We start from the raw sequence: 18,409 nt of genomic DNA, 5'->3' as shown, positions 1-18,409 counted from the left end.
AAAGATACATCTTCCCTTATCAGGATGATGGGGAAATTTCTAGGCAAAATAAAATGCACCAAGAGGCTAGATCTAAATTTTCCTTAGTCCTTGTATAGATGAAATGGTGACTAAAGGTTAGGAATGTGAAAATCTTTATATTTTATATTTATGTTAATATAATTATGACTTTGTTACTTATTACATGAAATAGAAATATACTCAGATTGTTTACTCTTTAAACCAAGTGGCTACTCATATATTTTTTAAAAATGTGTTATGTATCTGTAAGGTGCTTAATAGTATGAGTGGTAAAGATGATTGTGGCACAATATACACCTTCAAGGAACTTACAGGGGACCATGAGATATGTAAAATAAGGGGAACATGAGATGCGTAAAAGTAAGTATAATACAAAGATACATGCGTTGGGAAGAAGGGAAGCTGGATACTGTTTGGAGGGAAGTTGAGGTAGGAGGATTGCTGGAAGGAGATGATGTTTGATCTGGGCTTTGAAGGATGGATAGAACGGAGGCAGGCAGAAGGGGAATGAGGACATGGTGGGTCGATAGGACAATTAGAACTAAGCCTACAGGTGAGAAGGTCATGTGGAGAAAGTGAAAAAAAAGAAGGCTGGAAAGTAAGTGCAGTCAGAGACAGTTAACGATCTGACTATTACACAAGAAAGGTTGGACTGTATCTTGATATCAATGTGGAACACTCCAAGATTTCTACTGTGAAATACGAACCAAACTAGAAAATGTGCTTGGATTATGTAAGAGACAGCATAGAAGAGGAGAGAGATGGTTTAGAGGGTATATTTTAGCCCAAGAGTAGGCAAACTTTTGTTGTAAAGGGTCAGATATTAAACATGTTAGGCTTTGCAGGTCTGTGACTATTGCAACTATTCAATTCTGGTGCTGTGGTCCAAAAGCTGCCATAGATAACGTGGAACAAGCAGGTGTGGCTGTGTTCCAAAAAAATTTTATCTACAGAAACAGGATTTGGCCTGTGTATTGTAGTTTTCTGATCCCTGTTCTAGATTATTACCATCTGCCACAGGTTTTAATCCAGTAAATGGCCTTCAGTTAGAGAGGCAGCATTCAATCTTAGAAAGAAACTGGGTCTGAGATCATGCATGCTTGGATTTTCATTCTAGCTTCATTCTCTACCATCTCACAAGAAAATAAATATGATAATATTCACCAAAGCACCAATCACTTAGCGGGAATTCAGCTAAGGTAATATTCTTTTCCTTTATTCAGTGCCATAAAGTTCACTTCTTTTTTTTAAAAAAATAAGGTGAAAACAGTATTTATTTCTTTTTCAGGGATATATAAAGTCCTTGCTTACAGGATCAATTTTCTGCATTCACAATTACATTCAGATACCTTCACAGTCATGTTACTTCACTGGTTTTATTTTCCTCTGTGGTCCATTTGAAACATTTCATCCATCAGGCTGGTTGTGTTCATTGTCTTAATAATACTATCTCAGTAAAAACAATAGCAGTGATAACAATAATGGTTACTATTTGTTATTATTATCAGACACTGTTAAATTTTACATAAATTATCTTAATAACTGCTCACAACATAAGCACTGTTGTTATTTAAGAGATGAGAAAAACGAGGTCACAAGATCTTGTTTCCAAAGTTAGAGACCTAGTAAGTTACAGAATTAGTTTTCAAACTATTTTTTGCTTCTCTGTAGTTCTTGAATTTTTCTTCCCTTGAATTCTTGTCTCCTCTGCACTCTCCACTTGCTCATAATATGATCGAATTCTGCTTAAATTTATTCCTTTTTATAAAACCTTTCCAGAATTCTTCGGCTCCCTTTGAATCTTTCTCTTCTCCGACATCTTGTATCACTTAAAATCACCATTGTATTAGTCTTTGTTTGTGTCTTGCACAAAATGAGAATTTTACTTTCTTCAAGGTATGTGACTGACCCAATCTTTTGTTCATGCCTGCTATTTAATGGCCCTTATGGGTCCTTGCTCATTCAACACATATTTATTGAGCATCTGCTAAATGCCACATGATATGAGATTTCTAAAATGATATGAACAAAGAGGAACCAAGAAAGAAGGATCAGTTTAAAATGAGAATGAGAATAGATTTCTTGGGCATCTGAAGGAGTGCAAATTCAAACCAGGAATTCTTCTGGGGGAGCCAGATAAAAACGATTCCCGGCTAAGAAAAATAAACTCGTTCCTTCAGAGATCCACTCCAAAGGCATGAAGGAACCAATAAGATGTGACCTTAATGGCTAGACTTTCCAAACTTTATGTATGTCTAGTTTTTGAAATTATAGTGTGCTTACTCCCTGCTGTCTACAGCAAAATAGTGTCAACAACAGGTAAGAGTATTCACTGTGGTGTGAAGGTGTGCTGTGATGACCTACTACAAGTCATGACAATTGTCAGAAGAGATTAAGTACAAGGCCAGGAAGGCAGAGCTGCATTTCCAAAGCCACAGTGGCCCGGGGGAAGGAATCTTCAGTTCCCGCCTGTCCATGATGAGCACTTTGCAATTACTGAGACTGTTTTATGGGTAACACATAAGATGCAGGTTCTTTTTACATGACCAAAGGTGCCACCATTTTAGACGTTACCAGACATCCAAAATATAGGATGCATTTAATGCATCTTCCTGTGTAATGTAACCAGGGAGTCTGAGGAGTGTCTTGCACTATTAGACAACAATCAAGGCTGGTTAAAGACAGTCAAGTTGTTTTACTGCATCTAACTGCTCAGACTTGGGAAAGCTTTGGGAAACTCTGTCTGGATTTAATGAGTCATGGTGTTTATTACCTGTCCAACAGGTTTTTTTCGATAGCACTTGCTTTTCTTTTCATGTCAAATGTGAAATGAAACAAGTGGCTTTGAAAATCGTTATTTGGAGAGACAAAGGGAAGAGTCATAATGTCAGCCTTCAAATTGGTCCAAGGAGATGCTGAAGGAAAACACAGCCCCTTCTTGAAGTTGCAAGGGAGCAATAAGATGAGGCTGCAGGAAAAATGCTGTTCTGTGTAGGAAGGAATTCAGATTACAGGGCAAGCACTAGACGGGCTGGGAAGTAACTGCCATTTGTTATCAGGTAGCTAGCTGAGCTCTGGACTTGAACACTTTGGGTTTTTAATAGGTTCCCAGGAGGACATCTTTGGTTGACCAAAAGCTAGAGGTAACACGAATTCTCTGGAGACCTTATTTAATCTCCTTGTGTGATCGCCAGGGAAACTAAGATATTCACAAGTTTCTATCAGACAGCTGGATTTCAGAGAAAACTAATTGGCATTTCTGAATAACGTTGGGGAAGGAAACAGTCACTGGGAATGTGGTGAATTTGTCAAAGACTCCTGAAATATCAAGGACCGCAGAAAGCTGAGATTTCACTTGTGGTATTGATTAAAAACACTACCCAAGGCTTTATAAAAAGGAAAGGAAGTTCTGGGGAAAAGTTGAGTTTCCAATGAAAAGTATTTTAGGATACATGATTAACATGGAATGGATGATGATGATGATGATTACAGCAGTAAGATTAACAGCTAGTGAATTTGTGTATATTTTTACTTTTCTCAAAATTTGATTGAAACCACAAGACAGGAAACTGAATTCCTCTTCGGTAGAAATATAGCAAATAGATATGTCAAATAGAATTGATACAAATTATAAGAAAACGGAAGGGTAATACATATATCTAAACACTTACTGTGTGCTAGGCTGCAGACAAGGCTTTACCTGTGTTGCTGTGCATGATCTATTTGTTGATTTTAGTAAAGGCATGGTCAGAGAGCCGGTGACTAGTTAAGATGGACTTTCAACATTTAAATGTGCTTTTACCTACATGGCTATGAATGAGACAGTTGAACACAACACTCATGTTCTTAGGAGAATGAGGCCAAATTTGGCTGTGGTTCCTCATGTGTCTTGCAAGATACTTCATAGCCCCTGGTCTACCTCCTCTGAGGCCACTGTATGTGGGATGAGATTCCAGGCTCATTTTCAGGAAGAAAACCACTGGCATTATGGTTCAGAAATGATCACACCTTGAAAATGAATTGGCTTTTGATGAATGTTGGTAGCTTTTGCTCAGAAAGAAAAGCTGAGGGGTTTTCGTAAGCCATGAACAGATAGAAAGATGTCCACATTTGACAAATTATTTATAGAATTTCACTTTTGGCAAATTATCTCCTTGATCAGCAAGTGATCTGGACGCCTTTTGTGTCATTTTTATACACTCTCTCTGCACAGATAAAGCTGTTTGAGGAATTTAAGATGAAAATCAGGTGAAATCCTGAGCTGAATTTAGTAATGACAATCCAAAGACTCCCAAATCCCTAGATAAAGAGAAAATAATAGGAAAATGGAGGCTGTAAAGGACTCCAAGGGGTTTATCTCTTGTGTCCCGGGAAAGCCTGTGAGCCTTTTAAAGATGTAAGAATTAGATCTGGTGAGGGGGCTGAGGAGATGGCACAGGAGCTGCACATGAGCCCCTCAGCGGTGAGGGAGTCACCCTCCCTCTACCTATGAACACAGAGGAAGGCTTACTTCACCCTGAGGAGGAAAACCTATTTTTTAAATGAAACAAATGAGCCTGTTTTCCCAGAGGAACCAGCTCCTAAGCTAGGGTCATGTTGCGCCATTCTGGGTAGAGCCAAAAGGGTAACAAGGGTGCCCAACTCTTTCTGTCTCCATGTGCCCAGTCTGGCTTTGGTGATGCTGGCTGCTCAGAAGCCCTTGGTGGCCCTGACGAGGTGAAGGACGTTCTATTGGTGGGTCGCAGGCCTGAGGGGGCTGGAGGGGATGGACCTAAACGCCTGAGGCAAGTTCTCCCTATTTCACATTGAGGATGGTGTAGAGAAAATACTGGAAGGGTAGTCTGGAGGGGTATGCTGGTGCCCAAGTGTGGGCAGAAATTACTGAGGCAGTGGGAGACTCTACACAAACACTGTTCAGGGCCTGCTCTCCCCACAAAATGGATGTTTGAGATGCCAGGACATGGCTCTGGATGGTCCTGGCAGCTGGTACATTTTCTAGCTGATCAGAACAGGTCCTACCTGGAGATGCTGATGTCTTGCCTGGGCACAGGCTCACAATGTTTCTTATGGTTTACTGTAAAGTTTACTCCTTTCTTGAGGAAAATATTCTGTCAGGGCCCGTCGCGTCTCACCTTTCTCTGAGTACTGGCCTGCCAGAGCCAGATACGCTCACGTTCTCTCACTTCTGGCTGGCCCCGTGACTGCAAGATGTTACTTGTATTTGAGTATTTCCAGAGTTAGTTGGTAGACACTAGGTCCAGTGGTGGTTAGAGTGTGTGTGGGGGGGTGCACAATGCAGCTAATACTCTTTTCTGTTTATTAGGAAGGAGCGAGGCCACTCATCAAGGTGGAGCTATCTCAGGGGACATGATTTTCCCTCCTCTTACTTCTTGGGGAAGATCTGAGGCCACTTGCTTCATGCCAAACAGGGAATCAGAGCTTGAGATTGGCAATGGCACAAGCTGACCCAAGTCCAGAGTAGAAGAGGAGTCATGGCTGAGACTCTTGAAGGTCTCTGGACAACTTTTTGGCTACAGACTGGAGATCAACCTCAGATCCACACCACCAGATCCAACTTATTAGCTCCTATCCAGCTGTGTGTAGCCACAGGCGTCTTTCCTGCCTGCTCAGCTCCGCCTATTAGATGCCACCAAGGATGTGACTTCTCCAACTGTGTCCCCGAAACCACATACTTCAGACTCATGCTGGGCACCTGTAAAGCTGGAGAGTCCTTCTCTTATCCCATAGTCAGGAAATCAGGATTTCTAAGGTGGAACTCCAGAGTCTGAGCTTATAAGAAGGACCAACGATGACTAATTTTGGAATTCCTTAGAAAGCTGGTGCCTTACAAATCTTGCTCCCTCAGCGGGTGAGGGCAGAAGCTAGTTGAATTTCCAGAGCCCCTTTGTCTGCCTTTATGCATGTACATGTTCATCAGATGCAAACTTCCCCTTATTCCTGCCTCACGGCCCGTTGTGCACCCTTGTTCCCTTTCATGTCAGCCCCCTTGACCAAGGCTTTGGCATTCTGCCTTGCTCTTAACTTTGCTCCTCTTGGCAGCCTGGGCCTTACTCCCCAGATCTCTTTGTTGATTTGGGTCCAGTTTCAAGTAAACTGATCTCCCAGAATCTCAATGCTAACAGCTTCTTTACTATGAGGACCACCTGCTATCCAGAACCTCTGGCCTCTCTTTCTCATCAATGACTTTTGGTAGGAATAACTGCTCAAAGCAAGGTTGAATTCCCTACTTTCCTTTAGAGAAATGGTTCTCAAACTTGACTGTGAATTTGAAACATCTGGGAAACTTTTAAATATTCTCAAAATTGGAATACTGCCTTAACGGAGCTTACATTCTAATTGGGGAGACAGGTAATAAATTATCAAAAATAGTACAATACGACTTAAGGCAATGGTAAGTTGTAGGAAGGAAAAAAAGACAGTGTGGGAAATACGAAGTTACTAGGAGATGCTCAGAAAGTGCCTCTCTGAGGAAGTGATATTGAGCAGGGACCCAAATGACGTGAAGGAACAAGTCATGCAAGTGTGTGAGGAAGAAATCTTCCAAAGAGGGAACAGCAGGTGTACATGTCCTGGAAAGGAAGATGCTTGGCATGTTCCATCAACAGGTGGGATGGAACGCTGTGGATCAGGAGGAAGGTGTAGGAAATTATGTCAAAGTGATCGCCAGGGTTCAGTTCACGGTGGGTCTTGCAGGTCATGGGAAAGATTTAGATTTGGAGTTGTTCTGACGGTGATAGAAAGCCATTAAAAGATTTGCAGCAAGGAAGTAATGTGATTTGATTTATTTTCAAGGGTTCTTCTGGCCACCCTGTGAAGAAAAGTCTACATGAAGCAGGAGTAGAAGTGACGCATTGGGACGATGAGTCGTACAACTGTGGGCAAATTGAACAAACTTGATGCTGGAAAGTAGACAGGGCTGAAAGTGGCTAAAATTACACAATATGAGATTCTGGAGCAAGCCAAGACATTCCTCCCCGAACTAAATTCCTGTTTCCGTGACACTCGGGGTGCCTTGTGTCTGGTGCTCTGAATTAGAATGTAGAGAGAGAGCCTGGGGAACATCTGATGAGGCAATGGGAATATGCCTCTTTTGGGGTGTCAGAGTTATCTCTGTGTGGTATCAAGAGGGAGGCACCCAGTAACCTGGGACAAAGTGATGGGAAAAAATGGTTGGGATCCCTTTTTGGGTTGTATAGTTAAAAGCGTTGATCAACATGGTATCCATTAATCTTGATTGCAATGTTGGCTGATTTATTTAACCCCTCTCTACCTCAGTTCCTTAATTTACAAATTGAGAATGCTAATAACCACAAACTTAATGGGTGATTGAGAAGATTAAATTAGAGAATGTACTTCAAATGCTCAGACTAGAGCCCACCACCAAATAACGTTCAATAAATGATACTGTGCTAGTTGGTAAAAACCAAATGACAGACATACCTGGGATTGCTTTCTCCTGTCTTAGAGTAAGAAAGAGGTTTTTGTTTTTAAAGATTGGCCCTGAGCTAACATCTATTGCCAATCTTTTCTTCTTCTTCTTCTTCTCCCCAAAGCCCCCCAGTACATAGTTGTATATTTCAGTTGCAGGTCCTTCTAGTTCTGCCACGTGGGACACCACCTCAGCATGGCCTGATGGGCAGTGCTAGGTCCCCGCTTAAGATCCAAACTGGTGATACCCTGGGCCTCTGAAGCAGAGCGCTGGAACTTGACCACTCAGTCACGGGGCTGGCCCCAAGAAAGAGTTTTAATAGGGAGAAATTCATCAAGGTAAATAATCTGACATTCATAGTACTAGTTATGTGAGGATTATCTCATTCCAGTTATGAACGGGAATTCAAAACCTTAAAATAGGCGTATTTACTATTCATAGCTTATTTGTTATTCAAAGGAAGGTTGCAATAATGCAATTTTTATTACTTGTGGCTCACAATGGGGATTTAAGACTAGGTTTCTATTTGGGTGTCTGAAAATTGAGAGCTCCTTTGTTGCCATATTTTCACCATTATTTCTGTTCTATTCCACTTCCTTAATTAAATTTCTAGGTTGGTGTTTCTCCAAGTGTGTTCCATGGACCACCTCCACTACGATCATCTTCCAGGGATTTTTCAAAATGCAGACTTACTGCAGGAGTGGGAATAAGAAATGTGAATTATTGAAAAGCTCTGTAGGTAGTTTTAAAGTTTGAGAAACACCAGAAGTTTCAACCAGCCAGTGTTTCCCTCAAGTCTTGTATGTGCTTCTCAAGTCATCTTATGTTCTTGTGTCAAATATTTCACTTTCTTTTAAGTATGGAAAATAGTGTATAGGATATAAAATCCCCAAAGTAGGGCTTAGAACATGTAACCCCACTCCTACTTGTTACTTACCCCTTTTTTATAATATGTATGGAAAGAGCTTCTATTGATATTAATATATTATTACAGTTTTCCATATGAAGATTAGTCATCTCTGTTAATTATTTTATTTTATTATATAATGTGCTTATTATTATCCAGGAAGACGGTAGAGATGCAGCAATGGAAGGCACAAATTCATTTCAAATTCTGACTCTTCCACTTCGTGGTTTGAAATAAATTATACAAGTTCTTCTTGCCATAATTTGCTCTTCTTTATATGGGGATATTATTACGAAATTGACTTATTATATGATAATAAATATTAGATTTCTTTCCTTTCCAGTAAAAGCCTGTAACCAGTTCTAGAGAAGAATTCTTTTGCTTGTAACATTCATAAAAATGTGCCCTGGCAGGGCTGAGGAGGCAGAGTAAAATGTTGCCCAAGGACTAAGATACTGGGCTTTGTTTCTAAAAACTCTTTAAGACATAAACTCACAAAGGACAGTAACTCAGATAATGGACTTTTTGTGCTAAAAGATTGCTTTAATTTTAAAGTCGCAGAGAACAGGATTCTCTTTTCAATACCCAGACCATGGTACATTTTAAATAATAAGCTCTAAAACAACAATATTTAATAACAAAAGATAGTTAAAATAGAAAATTTGGAAGTGGCTTTGCATGTGATGGAGTGAAAGTTTCTACAGCAGAGCTGGTGAGAATGTACATTCGCCAAATATGTGAAATTAATGGGTTTGTCTGATTCCTGTTGCACTTAAGTCTCAGAAATGAGTTTGTAGGTCAAAACCTCTCCATAGATTTTTGTAGAAGTTTTACTTCCTTAGGAGCAAAAACTCAGATCAGGAATGAACTTGACCTGCTAAAGGAAAAGCAATTAAGTCTTACAAGTAAACCAGGGTTTTTTTTGTTTTGTTTTGTTTTTTAAGCAACTGTTGTCTCCTGTAATGACCTTGCCAAGAGGGAAAGATCTGGAACTTTATACTTTCATATGATAATGTTGAAGAATGAAAATATTTTGACCAACGAACATGAACGGATCAGAGCAGCATCTGACTACCCTTTACACGGGAAGGGCCTGCTGACGTGCCACAACTCCTGAGACAGCTCCATCACTGGAAATGCAGGAAGAAGGCAGAGCCTGTCCTGAACTCGGCAACCGGGAGGGCTGAGGCAGCCCAGAGAGACACTAATACCAGCTCAAGACAAGGTTGACATAAGGGAAGCCATATTGTAGAAAAGAAACCATATTGTAACTTTAAACGACCTATGATGAACTGTCCCAGACACGCTCTGTAGATTTTGTGGCCCCTCCCTGCTGCTTTAAGATCATAACTTTGTTCTTTTGCATTCCTTAGGAATGTGATCACCCCTGGGAGAGAGTCTACCCTGATAGCCATCACCCAGGACAACTGAAAGGTCAGGGTATAGGGCATTTTCTGGTCTCTGATGCAAACACAGTAAAACAAAAAGACTATCAGGAACTAAGACCAGATGTCTGCCCCCACCCAGAGACCAGCTGCCTCCCGCACCCAGAAACCAGCCCCTAATATAACTGGCCTGTAGTCTTTGTTCTGTAAGATGGTTCTTTTGGACATTAGTGGGCCATCATCCCTCTTGCCAGCAAGCTGTAATAAAGAAACCCTTTCTCTCCCATTACCTTGCCTCCTGACTGTTGGTATGTCTAGCGGCGAGCAGATGACCCACCTCGGGCAGTAACAACACTGCTGCTTCTTGCTGCCTGTGGCCTGAGAGCCTAAGTAAGCAGTGTGCTGACTTTGTATTTCAAAATTTTTCCGTATGAAGTTAGTTGTTTGCCCTGTCAATCATTTTTTCAGAGGCCCTGGGGAAGCTGCCAGGGTTTAGTATTTTTAGCTCCTTTATCGGATTAACACTTTTCTCTTTGGCTCTAACAAAGCAGGCCTTCTTACAAGTTAAGGTGCAGACAAAAGGCTCACTACTTGGGAAAATTCTTGTGGATTCAATAAAGCACTTTGACTAATTTTCTTTTCTCCCATAGGAACCTGAAGAATTCCGTCAGGATACCAGATTTTTAAAAGGCTTTCTTCCCAAGGGTCTTTACTTCAGCAATACATAACTACTTTCCTCACTCCTGCCAATAGACAGTTTTCATGAAGTTATTGTCAATGATGGTTGAAGACGGAAAATCTCCAAAGAAACGTCCATGGCTTTTAAGATAGGAGGAATTTTAGGGGCTGGCCCTCTGGCTGAGTAATTAAGTTCCTGCGCTCCACTTTAGCGGCCCAGGGTTTCACCTGTTTGGATCCTGGGTGCAGACATGGCACCGCTCATCAAGCCAGACTGAGGTAGCATCCCATGTAGCATGACTAGAAGGATCTATAACTAGAATATACAACTATGTACTGGGGGGCTTTGGGGAGAAGAAGAAGAAGAAGAAACCAAGACTGGCATAAGACGTTAGCTCAGGTGCCAATATTTTTTTTAAAAAAGGAGAAATTTTGATGAGTCCATTGTTTAAAAAAATCCCTCCATTTCTTAAGAGAGATACTTAAAGCATCAAGATTTCTTTCTAATAAACCTGGTAAAACATTACTAAAGGCTACCTTTTTTTTTTTTGAGATAAATTGTGGTCAAAAGATCTCAACTAATATTATGAAATTCAAAAAGCAAACTTCTATGGTAAGACTAGTGTCATAAATTATGAGGCCCAATATGAAATGAAAATGCTGGACCTCTTATTCAAAAACCAGGGGGAAAGTGCCACTAAATACTGAAATATAAATTTTGCTGTTTAAAATATTTTATTACTTATAATACATGTAACAGTGATACATGAGTAACAGTATAGGCTTACAAATGTAAAAAGACTTTTATTGTTGTAATAGTAAATATTGTAACATAGTAAATAATTCTATAATAATGTGATATCTTGATTGATCACGTGATTTTTCTAACTCACTTTTCTGGAAATTAATTTATTAGATCATTGTAACTTTGTTTTCAAAAAGTTGAAAGTGACATCAGTTGTTCCTGGCAAATGCAAGGTTGCAAATAATTTTTTATCCTTTTTAAATTTGAAAGGGATCTTTCTGCTGATGCAAATATTACTATAGCTGTTAAGAGTATTTTGTAAGCTGTGACAACATTGGGATCTCTTTTTGATTAATCATTTCACATATAAATTTTAGTATATTTAGAGTTGATAATGCTCATCGAATAATTTTTCTAAAAAGATTTAACTCTGTGAAAATCAGTTTTGTGCAAATCTGAATTTGCTTTTAAGTATAAATTGTTTCCTCTGACATTTTTTGAAATTTGTGTGGGTTGTATGAAAAACTGAAAAAGGCTTCATGCTTTGTATATAATTCAAAATGCCTGTTTATGCATTTTACTCTATAGCTTCAAATATAAGGAAGACAAATTTGTCTTCCTTATTAATAACTGGTTTATCTGAAGCTTCAGATGAAAATAGTGTTCTTTTCCATTGAATGCTATGCTCTTTAAGTTTAATTTCTATTTCTAAGCTTGCAGATGCTTGCTTTGCTGTGTTGCACTAGTTTTCAAAACCAGAAATTCTAAACTGTTTAAAAAGATTCTGGTAACTTCCTGATATGCTTTATGGGGATGCTGAAGCTAACATCTGCTGCCAATCCTCCTCTTTTTGCTGAGGAAGACTGGCCCTGAGCTAACATCCGTGCCCATCTCCCTCTACTTTTGTATGTGGGACGCCTGCTACAGCATCGCGTGCCAAGTGGTGCCATGTCTGCACCCGGGATCCGAACCTGCGAACCCCGGCCGCCAAAGCGGAACGTGCAAACTTAACCACTGTGCCACTGGGCTGGCCCCGAGGCATACACTTTTATTTTGTAATAATTTACTGACAAATTTTGCAGCCTGAGTGCTGGTAGTTCCCGATCAGGTGCTCAGGCTGGAAAGACGGTGGTTGTGCAGCTGTTGCCGCAACAGAGTGCAGAGAGAGATGGGCACCCGGCACCACCGTGTGTCCTGGGGCCCCATGCACTGCTCCCACAGCAGGGGCTAATGCTGCCAATTCTGCCACCAGTCTGGCCCCAGGTCCTGACGTGGGCTGGGCAACCTCCTTGAGGCCCCACAGCATCCCAAAGGGCTCCAAGACCCACACCTCTGTGCCAGATCAACTGTCTGCGCAGGCGCAGCAGGCTGTGCCCGTGGGCTTGATCCTGCGCATGTGCAGTCTGCTCCTGGACCAAAGCCGCCTGTGTGAGCTTCCAGCCGGCGTATCTCCTCACCTCCGCCGAGTTCCATTGTACCATTTGACTTCACTGCAAAATTCAAGTTCAAAGATAAGGTTATTTTCAGACAAGGTAGCAGAGCCTCAAACCCAGCATATGGCCCTTCCCAGCACGTGGTCCTGTGCGACTCGGAGAAACCTGTCCTGTCTGGGAGCAAAGTTACCCGGGGGTATGTAGTAATCTCAGCTTTTGGAGAAGTGTGTTCTTTAAAACGCAGATAGGAAGAGTAGAACTGTGAGGCATCTGTGGAGGGACAACAAGTGGGAAATTAAAAAAAGAACGTTCAGATACATGGCCTAGGAGCCATTGATTGGAGTGACACTTTTTTTTTTAACGTAAACTACGTAGTGCATTATTAAGAATTTCCCCTTCTAGTTTCTTAAAAAGGAGTTGGGAATTCAAGGAGTTTGTGATCTAATCTGAGTGCAGAGGCCTTCAAGATTTTAGCTTTTCTCCTCCTGGTATTTCATAGTTGCCTTTCCCGTGCTTCACTGGAGAATAATTATTATTTTAAAAAATTTTTTTTTTAAGAAGGAGAAGGTCTTAAAGATGACCCACTCTTTTTTTTTTTTTTTTAAAGATTGGCACCTAGGCTAATAACTGTTGCCAATCTTCCTTTTTTTTTTTTTTTTAAGGATTGGCACGTGGGCTAACAACTGTTGCCAATATTTTTTTTTCTGCTTTATTTCCCAACCTTCCCCCCCCCGCCCCCCATAATTGTATATCTTAGTTGCAGGTCATTCTAGTTGTGGGATATGGGACGCTGCCTCAACGTGGCCTGATGAGCGGTGCCATGTCCGCGCCCAGGATCCGAACCCTGGGCTGCCGCAGCGGAGGATGCGAACTTAACCACTCGGCCAGGGAGCCGGCCCCTGGAGAATAATTATTTTTAGCAACTCAGCTTTGTAGTACTTTCTAGAGCATTCGATTTGGTTTTCATAGAAATGTCTTTCTTTTTGTATTCATAGGTTATTGATTTTTGTAATATTTAGTCAATTGATTGCAATTACAAGTTCAACTGTTGTAATCAGGTTTGGGAGCAACGCTTTAGAGTAAGCAACTCAACGGGAGAGAAGATAATATAGCCATGAGCATTCAAATATACCAGAGACATCAATCAGAATGTTTGTACAGTAGTAATTGAGAGCATTGGTTTCTGGTGAGTCACTTAAGTGGAGGTGGGTTAAGAGCAGTTCTGGTGTAGCATGTCAAATCTACTGTATATTATGGGGAACACAAATATTTATCCCCAAATGTGTTTTCATAAGGGTCTGCGCCCAATAACATTCACAGTTAATTATTTTTATTTTACTTAAAAGATGAAACTGTTGAGTTAAAATGGTTCTGTAGTCCTCTGTTTGATAATTCATGCGCCTTTCCTTTTCCATTCTTTTTCATTCTGCGTTAACTTTTTCAATCCTTAGAAGTTAACCTATGAGACAGTCAACAGCATGTAAAACTGCCTTTTTGTCTGAAGAATGCTCTCCTAAGCCAGTAGCATCATCCTATGTGTGTGTGCATTTGTTTGTCTGTCTGCTTTGAGGTCTTTATTATTAAAGGCGTTAATTAGGTGATAGTCTTTCCTGGTCCTTCTTTGAGCTGAGTGGCTCTTTATTTTTCTAGTTTAAATTTTATTCTTGGATCAAACAACCGTATCAGTATCTAGACTGCCTTGTGTAAGCTCATAGTTGACTTGTTCTTATCAAATGATGCTTTGGTTTCATGCCATTGGCATAAATTGATGTTTTTAAAAAAATATTGGCAAATTACTTTTGCATTTGTTTTAGCAATATTTTTGAGGATATGGTTCAATAAATTCCAAAAGTCTTCTTTATGAGGGTCTAAAATTTAAATTAATTTAAATTAAATGATACTGTCCAGTATCAGAAAAAAAGTTGTGCTTATTTCAAGCGTCTGTTTCTTTGTTCTTCGTATGCTAGGGCACTTCGAGTCAAATCTACCTTTTTTCTAATTACTGCAGAGGAAATTAAGTCGTGCATTCATTGGCTTCACTTTTTCCCTTAGCCCAATCTATATTTATTTTTTAAAAACGTGCTATAATATATGTAATAATGTAAATCACTTCAAACCATTTTTGTAATAGACTAGAATTAAAATAATCATGTACCCTATTAAGAACTCATAAATCCATTTATCTTCTCATTTACACCTTCATGTGCTAAGTTATTATCAGGCACTCCTAAGGAGATGGACCTGTCTCCCTGATGTTGGCAACTACAGTTTTTTACATCCAGATGGTGCACATCTAAAAATGTGGCCTTTCAATCGCGCTTCTCATATAGCTGAGAGGGAGGAAAGGAAAATTTATTGAGAGAGCCATAGTTTCAATTCACGGAGCCTGAAGTATTGGTGTCATCAGATGCTGCACAGCCTACAACTCTCTGAGGGCTCCAGGAGTCTGGCCCGGTGCCACTAGAAGCCATCCGTTATCCTAGGGGAAATTAAGTGTGTCTGACAAAATTTCCCATTCTAGTTCATTTGCTCATGGTGTTACTGTGATGGGGATCCAGGCCTCCAGCCAAGATTAGGTCCCCCACGTTCTGGCTCTATCTCTTGATAAAGTTCAAAGATTCTGTCAAGGTTCATGGTTTCAATCTCTGACATCCTCGTTGTATTACATGTGGTCATGCAAAGTGTCATGAGCATATTATGGTTAATATTTTGTAAGGAAAACTTTCTTGCATCATCAGCTATTACAGTCCCAGCTGAGGCACAGGCCCCAGGGCTTTCCATTTCAACCTAGCCTGCCTGGCTTTTATGCTCTATTTCTCAGCAATTTCGAAATTGTAAAGGTGGCCAACAGTGGCAGATGGTACCTGACACTTGAAATAGGGGAACTCTCCTCCAGAAGAGGGAGGAATCGATGTACAATACCAGGCACGTTCCCAAGAGAACAAGAGTTTCAGCCAGTGGAAATGAGAGTGGGGTGGACATACGTTAAAATTGTTGATACTCTAAACTCCCTGATGAGGTATTTCTGCCAGATGCTGCTGTAACAATACTCTTAAATAAAAAGCTGGAGGGAGTGGAGAAGTGGGTCCTGTTTAACAAAGCATTTGCTGGAGGCCACTTGCTGATGGTTACCTCAATAGCTGTATTGCGGCAGCAGTGAAGCTGTTGTCATTAAAGTTGGAAATGAAAAATGAGAAAGACGTGAGTTCAGAAGAGCATACAGCCGCACGATCAGAGTTGTGGTTGTTGCCTTCTTTGGTGAGAAGGCACCTAACTGTTTTTTAAGGCTGTGTCTGAAATTATCACTGAAGCGGGAAGAACGTGGTGTGACCTTGTTTATTCAAAACTGTGGTCATGCATCGATGTGTATGGAACCTGGGACTATGAGAATTGGAAAAATTGAGCCTGGGAGAGTCGTGCTGTGGTTATTGGACTGGCTTCTGGGACACATGGAGGTGTTAGGTCAATTAGGGACTATAGGCTTCTCATTTTCGGGTTAGAGCTTGCAAGGTGGGCGTTGAGGGGAAGGTTGGTGAACTTGGACTCAACCCTCCAATGAGGCCAAATGGCTTCAAGAGACATGTGATGGGCAGAGCCTGAGAACATAGAGTGAAATAACTCTGGAGCCCCAAGGAAGTGGGAAAGCGAGGAGTGTTCATATCTCAGAAAGTCAGACTTAAGGAGCCTTTAGCGGGTCCACGGTCTCAAGTCTAGAGACTCAGAGCAGGAAGTAGAATCTTACACAGCTAGAACACTTTGAAGGAGTAGAGGAGAGATGAATGTGTCACAAAGATGTCAAAGGACAAAGAGCAGATGCATTAGGTCGCCAACACAAGGGATCACTTCATCTCTTTTTTTTTTTTTCCTGCTTTATCTCCCCAAATCCCCTGTGGTACATAGTTGTATATCTTAGTTGCAAGTCCTTCTAGTTGTGGCATGTGGGACGCTGCCTCAACGTGGCCTGACGAGCGGTGCCATGTCCGCGCCCAGGATCCGAACCAGTGAAACCCTGGGCCGCCAAAGCGGAGCGCATGAACTTAACCACTTGGCCACGGGTCTGGCCCCGCTTCATCATTTTTCTGTTGAAAAAGTTCGATTTCCTCATGTTGAAGTGATTCTTAAAAAAATAAGTTCGAATAATTCAGTTTCTATCATTTTGCAATTTTAAATGCAAATGATTTCCAAACTGCATGCAGTATATGAGATTTTTTTATAGGAAATGAAAATGGTTTATAATGCTATTCAGTTTATTCCTGAATGGAATTTTACAAATCGCCCCTCGACTCTGCTTTTTTTTTTAGCTTTCTCAGAGACTTAACATACCTATTTTTTATCTTTTCATTTAAAATCATGCCTAAAGAAAAAAGACTAGAAGGATATATAATATACTGATATGCTAACATGGTTATCTCTGGAGGATAGCATGAAAGTTGGCTCTTCGCTCCTCCCTATTTTTCAAATTGTCTTCATTGAACATGCATTACTTTTATAATCAGAAATAATCAATGGATACTATTTTAAAATTTTGTCTAAAAATGATATTGCCCCAATATCCTTTTCAAATCCATAAAGATATCTGTTTCCTTTAACACAAATACACACCCTCATTGAAAACAAAGGTATAAAAAATTAAAAGTCTTCAGAGTTTTATAGTTTCTGTATATGTATGTATGGGTATTAGCTTCCACATGTTACTGGAGATCATATTGTATCGGAATCCTAGTTTGTTGCCCGTGTTCAAATGCCAAGGAGCGAAGTTAAGTACATTTCTGTTTTCCATCCCTTTTATATCTCTGTTTTTTATATGTAGTTTATGGAGATACTAGCAGCTGGAAACATATGTGTAGCATGCAAATATATATATAATTTTGGATTGCTTTTTGTATAATCACCTCACTGAAGTCTTCCAGTTATTCTGAATCAATTTCTTATGAGGAAGAAAGAAAGCAACAATTTAGGTAAAGTGCTTTAACTCTTCGAATGATGATAGTTATAGACCCATAGTATCCTATAATTAGGCTTTGTACTAAATGTATCTTAGGACTATTTTGTTTCGTTGTTGGGAGACACTTGGCAATTTCAGTAGCTGCACTAATGTCTTGATATTGGGAACATCTCACCTGGAGCAGGAATATGCAACAGAGATGTCCTTTGCCTGTGACTAGGAAGTTTGCTGGCACTTGACAAGTATGGCTGTTATTCACAGGGGCTCTCAGTCGTTCAAAAGCACGCAGGATTTTACAACTGAAACTGTTATTTAAATATCACTTTGTAATCTTGTATTTAAAAATTAAATACCTTGGGAAAAATAATCTTCTTCAATATATTGGGATAATAGTGTACTAGAGGTAAAAAGAGATATTAAGTAGTATTTAGTCAAACCTTTTCATTTTACAGTTTTAAGTAAAAGGTTGAGTTCTAAACAAATGGAAAAAGAATTGCCAAAAATGAGTTCATGATATACAATATTCAGAGAGTAAAGGGAAAGTGTTTCTTGAGATAAATTTTTCAGAAAAGGAACTGAAAAAAATGTATTAATTTCATGGTTAGTGCTTTTGCAGTGCTGTTTTGGAAAAATTTTTCTTTCCCAAAATCATGATGCTATTCTGTTTTCCTTTAGAAACATTATTATCTTTTCTATTTAGATCTCTGATTTTTCTCAAATTAATTTTATGTATCATGTAAGGTGGAGAGATTAAGATTCTTTTCCTATCTAATTAATGGATTACTATTTATTGAAAAGATCATTCTTTCCCTAATTAATTACAGTGGAGCCTTTGTCATAAATCT

At 40.0% G+C, this 18,409-nt stretch overlaps 1 long non-coding RNA gene across 2 annotated transcripts in view; it reads left to right on the top strand.

Moving 5' to 3' along the window:
• LOC124244008 (uncharacterized) overlaps nucleotides 1-10,689 on the top strand; it is a 93,392-nt gene extending 82,703 nt beyond the window's left edge. Inside the window, exons 5-7 of one of the 2 annotated variants that reach the window (XR_006889832.1) lie at nucleotides 9,323-9,603; nucleotides 9,752-9,812; nucleotides 10,414-10,689. This is a non-coding gene — a long non-coding RNA (uncharacterized LOC124244008). Of the gene's footprint in view, nucleotides 1-9,322; nucleotides 9,813-10,413 lie in introns of both variants that reach the window. The other variant, XR_006889831.1, reaches the window with a different exon arrangement.
• The last annotated feature ends 7,720 nt before the right edge of the window (nucleotides 10,690-18,409 follow it).

Source organism: Equus quagga, chromosome 8 (genome assembly GCF_021613505.1).
Source record: "Equus quagga isolate Etosha38 chromosome 8, UCLA_HA_Equagga_1.0, whole genome shotgun sequence".
In the NCBI taxonomy this organism is placed as follows: Eukaryota; Metazoa; Chordata; class Mammalia; order Perissodactyla; family Equidae; genus Equus; species Equus quagga.
This window is presented reverse-complemented; position numbering and strand designations above follow the sequence as displayed.